Genomic DNA, 7,047 nt, shown 5'->3' with positions numbered 1-7,047 from the left:
ACTTTATGAATTTTCAGATTTTTGTGACACTGTATCTTCCAGAAAGGACTTTAGTGATAATGTACTGTAGAGAGCTACTGAAAGCGAAAAATTAGGGTTACAATTCCAATTAAAGGAAATAAGTGATTTCTATAATTCTGAATCTATCTGGGGGGAGGAAAACACCAGTATGCCGAATGTCTAATTTGATGATAACAATTTTTTGCACTTATATAGTGTTTTATACTGCTTAAAATATTTTAATTTACACAATTTTATTTCAACATCACTAAATTCGTAGACAGTAGTAAAGGTAGCTCATATAAATCCAACTTGGTCACTATTTTATCCCAGCACCTTTTGACTAACAAAAACCAAGACCAAATCTATGTATTTATTGCCTTGAATCCATTTAGTAACAATGCCTCTACCTCAATTCAGTTCCTTTTATTCTGTGATGATTTCCTCAGAATGAATCACAATATGTTTAGGATATATTACTCTGCCATAACACACCTGATATTCCTGTTTTAGTTTTCAAGAGTTATGTGACTTGAATAGTGATTTGCAAATTCTAAAAACTGATGAGAAATAAATGTTTTCTATTTTTTGCCTTATATAATTCTAACTTACCTCTGGTTCATCTCTTTAAGGAGAGAGCTATGCTAGAATAAAGCAAGAATCATTAATCACAGTAGCACAGTTAAGGCATAGACCTTTTCTCAGATAACTTATTTGGGTCATCCCAACTGACTCTTTTTATCATTAGAAATAGAGATTTTGCTTGTGATAACTAATGGAATATTTCTTCTGCACTGTATTCTAAGCAGCGTCCCAGTTTTGCACTATTTTTAGCAATTCAGACTCTGAAAGGCATACTGCCAGCTCAGATGCAAACATTCTTGCCTGATAAACTGGACCTGCAACAATATTTGTCTTATTCTGTCCCCAAAATGTTTAGATAAGTACCATTTTGTCATTATTAGTTTATTTTCTTCCATTCTAAATAAACCTAGAATTTTCCTTTCAAAATGCACAATGTTACTAAAATGCAAAATCAGAAGACAAAGCAAAATAAATACATTTGCCAGATTTTCCTTAACTGTGTAATTAATTTTCTCTCCAGATGCACTAGCATTGTGTTCCTTATAACAGTCATTGAACGAACATCAGTGGAGGTCAATATACAAGATAGGCTTGAAAATAAGACAGACCTAGGTCCTAATCCTAGATTAGCCACTACCTCTGAAGCTATGTGTCTAAACTCAGTAAATGTCAGTTACCTCAAATAAAGGAGCAAAGAGCAAAATGTACTAATATGTGTACCCAAAAGGATTGTTATAAGAATTAAATATATTGAATGTATACAAAATGCCTTTATAATATTTGTGGAATGAAAACATTAGTGTAGCTTTCAAAACGTTAAATTAGTTTTGTATATGATTAATTTTTAATATATAATTTTAAATCTAATTAAAATTTAATAGAATCTATAATTAATTCATCCTTGTATTAGTGTTCTGTGCTGTGTAACAAATCACCAAACTTAGTGATTTGAAATAAGCTCATTTATTATCACATACTTTCTATAGGCTAAGAGTCTGGCCTTGGCTCAACTGAGTTCTTGGCTTAAGGTCTCACGGGCTGAAATCAAGGTTCTGGCTGAGCTGTGGTCTCATCTGGAGGCTTGACCAGGGCAACTCCTCAGATTTTTGACAGATGTCATAAGTCTGTGGCTGTAGAATTCATAGCAGCTGGCTTCTTAAAATATATTAATAGAGAGAGAAAGCTTCTGATACTTCAATCATCTAACTACAGGAAAGGACTGCACTCTCTTCTAAAGGGATAACCTGATTAGTACAGGCCTGCTCAAAGCAATATTCCTTTTGATGAACTCAAAGTCAACTGATGAGTGACCTAATTACATCTGCAAATCTTTTTATTTGTGCCATATTCTATTAGTTAGAAGTAATCTGTAGGTTCTGCCTTTTTAAAAAAGTATATTTTGTATATTTTATACTTTATGTCTTTATATTATATTCAAAGACAGAGAATTATACAAGAATGTGGCTTATTGGAGATCACCTTAGAGTATGTCTACCACTATCCCTTTTAGTTAAAAAAAAAATTGTGTATAACATAAGTAGAAGCATATATGAGATTAGAAATAAGAATGGATGGAAAGAAAGGAATAAATGGAAGTTTTGGAATTATTTACCTTCATTAAGATTTAATACTTTCCTTTACCTTCTTGCATGTCACTAAAGGTGGAATACTACTAAAGCTTGTACTTTGAATTGCAGAGGCAGCGTGGCGTAACACCTTAAAATATTATCTCTAAGCTTTTTTTTCTCTTTATTTTTGAGACAGAGTCACTCTGTTACCTAGGCTGCAGTGTAGTGGCATGATCTTGGCTCACTGAAACCTCTGCCTCCTGGGCTCAAGCAGCCCTACCACCTCACCCTCCCACCTAACCCTCCCAAGTAGCTGGGACTACAAACCTGAGCTGCCACACCAGGCTATTTTTTATATTTTTTGGTAGAGATGGATTTCCCCATGTTGCCGACGCTGATCTCAAACTCCTGGGCTTAAGAAATCTACCCTCCTTGGCCTCCTAAAGTGCTGGGGTTACAGGTGTGAGCTACCACACCCAGCCCTCCAAGCTTTTTTTGACAAAGGATGTCCAATCTTTTGGCTTCCCTGGGCCACATTGGTAGAAAAAAGAAATTGGGGGAGTGGGTCACACATAAAATACACTAACACTAATGATAGCTGATGAGCTAAAAGAAAATCTCAAAAAAATCTCATAAAGTTTTAAGTAAATTTACAAATTTGTGTTGGTCTGTATTCCATGAAGCCTGAGGGTTGTAGGTCAGATAAACTTGACTAGACTTTAAGTGTTTCATGGAGACTATTATGGTGTTTCTGGCATGTGATTTTAAGACTTTTTGGGAGTCATATAACATAGCCCGAGTAAAACACTTAGAAGAAAAATGCAAATTTTCCACAAAATTTACTTTTGAACTCAGAGTTCGAGGGTTTCTAAAAAAATTTGTCTTTCTTTTCTTTGTACTTGATAAAAATTAATCCTTTTACAAATTCTTCTGAAGATTGTAGGTAAAATTGTGTATTGGTTAGTTTTCTCTTATTACATGGTAAAAATTTGACTGTACTTTTATTTTCATAACCAAATGATTTCTGTTCATTATAAAATATTTGGAAAACAATTATAAGAATAACAAACATTCAACACATTCTAATCATTCATTGGCAAAATCCTTGTGCGTCTGTGTGCATTTCAAGTTATTTTCATGTATATTTTTGTGGTGAGATTTTTTGTTTTATATATATGGTCACATTAAACATGTAATTAATTTTTGTGAATTAATTTATGACATCAAAAAGCATTTATTGTATCTTTATTAGACATAAGTATGCTGCTAGGAGCTAGACAGAGAAAAATTAACTAGCATTCAGAGATGAGTTTTCTAGAAACAGCAACATATGTCTAAAAACATAAAGGGTATTTATCATAGATTAATTAATACTCTCTTATGTTAGAAATGTTAGCTATTATAATTATTTTTTCTATACTGTATTGCTGAATAATGAATATGTCAAATTTTATGTAAACGATTTTTTCAGAATTAGGATTATTATACAGGAGATATAATTGCTTGACCAACGTTATGTTGGAATTTATTTATGTCTCTGTTGTGCTTCACAAATATTTCTGAAGTCATGCCCAAGATGCTCAATTGACCATCTCTCACTAGCTCTCAAGAGCCACCCAAGAATATCTACTACTTTTATATTAATAATAGTTTGTTACATTTTTCTCTTCTATCTTATTCTTTTCCCGCAGTCAAGCTCTTCTCCATTTTCTGCACCCCAAAGTTTCTCAGAGCTTCCACTCAGAATTTATTTCTTAACTGTGTTACCTGACATTGTCAATAGTGATATGGATTAGGTTGCAGAGTTCATCTCATCATTGCTTCCTGCAGTCTTCTTAGTCTCCTCCTAAATATATTGACCTTACTCTGAGGATGTTAAAAAAAATAATAGTGATATCAAAATAATTTTTATGATATGTCTAAAAATAGATTTAGGACTTAAATAATTATACCTTGATTACTCAGTATATAAAACTAAGAAATATACTTCACACACTTAGGCATATATTTTTTGCTTTAACAGGCATACTTTTGTTTTTCTTCAAGGACTTTGTAACCCTGGCTTATCTTCCTAGACTGTTAAAATTATTTTTTGTGTATGTGTAGGTAACACATACTTACTCCTCAAAGTTTTCTTTATTGCTTGGCCTTTTCCCTCTCTGATATATTTCCTTGAGTTGTTGATAATTTAAATAATCTTTTTAAAATAGTGATGTAAGTATTCTTTCAACTAGTAATTAAAAGCCTTCTATATAACTAACACTATTCTAATACATAATTTCCCCATGATTCTGTTCTCAAGGAGATTATAGTATAGCGTAAAATAATCTATAATAAGCTATTTACTATAATAGATACCTGAAAAAAGTGTGGTGGGAACACAGAGGAAGAAAAAGTTGTGAATGCTCTTCAAAAAACATGGACTTTTGCTGAATCTTCATCTCAAAATTTTAAGATCCTATCAAAATAATTAAGAAATTAAACAATGGTGGAGGTTGCAGTAAGTGGAAATCACTTCATTGCAGTCCAGCCTGGTCAACAAGAGCAAAACTCCATCTCAAAAAAAAGAGAGAGAGAGGAAATAAAAGAATGTAAACAATGAAAAGGCATTCTGTTAGTCAAGGAAAAGGCTTAGAAGAGCTTACATTAAAGAGGTAGCAATTAGGGGGAAGGGAACTAGCAGTATAAGAGCTATTGAATATGTAGAATCAAAGAAAATATAAAACAAATAGATCAAGTCTAAAACAAGATAGGAAATAAAGAATATCTTGAGAATAATATAATTATTTGTGGCATTTTAAACTGGAACTGTTATAAGAAAGTTGGAGAAAAGTTTACAAAGGGCAATTGGAAAGTATCAGTGACTATTTAAAATCCTAGAGTAGATGAGACCCTTCTAAGTGAGAGAAGAGTCTAGAACTGCTGTCCAATGCAATACCCACTGACCATCTAGTTATACAGTAGAATTTAAAATAAAGATCCTCAGTTGTATCAGTTGCAATTAAAGTGCTTAACAGAAACATATGTCCAATGACTATGTACTGGAGGGCACAGAAAAACATTTCTATCATTAAGAAAATTCTGTTGAACAGCTCTGATCTAGAAACTATAGATTATCAATGTTACAGAGCAACCTAGAGTTGTTAGAGAGATAAGAGGATATAATTATTAAAGTCTGGCATTATAAAATCAAAGAGAAGGAATGCCATCTTTTAAGTGATACTCATCCACATACTTCAGCAGCACGTCAAAAACCTTATCCACCATGATCAAGTGGGCTTAATCCCTGGGACACAAGGCTGGTTCAACATATGCAAATCAATAAACATAATCCATCACGTAAACAGAACCAAAGACAAAAACCACATGATTATCTCAATAGATGCAGAAAAGGTCTTTGACAAAATTCAACAGCCCTTCATGCTTTTGCTTATGACCTCTTAAAAGTTTTTCTGTTGTTAGAAAATAGACATTTATTCTATGTTCTCTGTAATGTTAAATCTAATATTTTAAAAATCTTCTGTATTCTGATAGAGAATTTTAAGGTTATTCTTCTCATTACTCATTACATGTCATTGTCATTTCTGTTCTTCTTTCTAAAAGCCGTGCTTTAAAATTCTCTATCAGTCTTCTGCATGCTTTAATGGTATGTCATTACACTTTTAACACAAACTCATTATGGTAGAATGAATGTTTATTATTTTCACTGTTTAGAATCCTTATCAATGTACCAATAATTTGTGCTAGTATCAACCATTCAATATTATGGTATGTCATTACACTTTTAACACAAACTCATTATGGTAGAATGAATGTTTATTATTTTCACTGTTTAGAATCCTTATCAATGTACCAATAATTTGTGCTAGTATCAACCATTCAATATTTTCAGTTGTCCATTTGTCTACTCTAGGCTTCATGAGAAGAACGTCTGACCAAATGCTGGCAAAACAGGATTCCCCAAATCCTCACAAACCATATTTCGTGAAAGGCAATGTTACAAGTTTGTTTAATCAGAGTGAAACCTAGGAGTTTTGCAGGAAATATTAAGAGATGCTCTTTATTGTACTTGAACATGGATGAGTGTAGATCCAGATCTCCTGAAACTCCAGGTACAATTTGTTTAAGATGAAACAAGCATCAATATTAACAAATCTCAGGTTTAAGAAAAATACCCTGTTTCTTACAAGGTTTCTCTGTAAAGCTAGGCTTTAATCGTGCTCTATTTCTGGACTTTTTGAGTTATGTCAGTTAATATACTATTTTCATCTTAAACCAATTTTTATTGAACATTTCTTCCACTAATAATCTAAGTCTCTAGTCAATAAACAAGGTCTTTAAACTCCTTAAGGCTATTCTAGAGTCATTGCTGATTTTTTTGTTTGTTGTTTGTTTCTTTTTGTTTTTGCTCTTTTCAAGGTACACTGATCTTTAAACATTTCCAATCTAGAAGGAGGTGACTGTGTTCCGTGAGCCTGAGCCTCTAAAACAGAGGCTCTGAGCCTGGCGTGGTGGCTCAAGCCTGTAATCCCAGCAATTGGAGAGGCCAACGTGGGCAGATCACTGGAGGCCAGGAGTTTGAGACTAGTCTAGCCAACATGGCACAATGCCATCTCTACTAAAAATACAAAAATTATCTGGGCATACTCAGGAGGCTGAGGCAGGAGAATCGCTTGATCCCAGGAGGCAGAAGTTACAGTGAGTCGTGATAGATCCACTGCACTCCAGCCTGGGAGACAGAGCAAGACTCCATCTCAAAACAAAGCAAATAAACAAACAAAAAATCAAAGGATCTGAGATTCTTTTAGAGAAAGAATATGGATCTTCACTTTCTGTGGGTGAAATAATAGAATAGGCTTTTGAATCTGAAGGGGGTTTATGAGATAGAGTAGTT

Source organism: Macaca mulatta, chromosome 17 (genome assembly GCF_049350105.2).
Source record: "Macaca mulatta isolate MMU2019108-1 chromosome 17, T2T-MMU8v2.0, whole genome shotgun sequence".
NCBI classification, from domain to species: Eukaryota; Metazoa; Chordata; class Mammalia; order Primates; family Cercopithecidae; genus Macaca; species Macaca mulatta.
The sequence above is the reverse complement of the archived record's forward strand: the minus strand, read 5'-3'. Positions refer to the sequence as shown.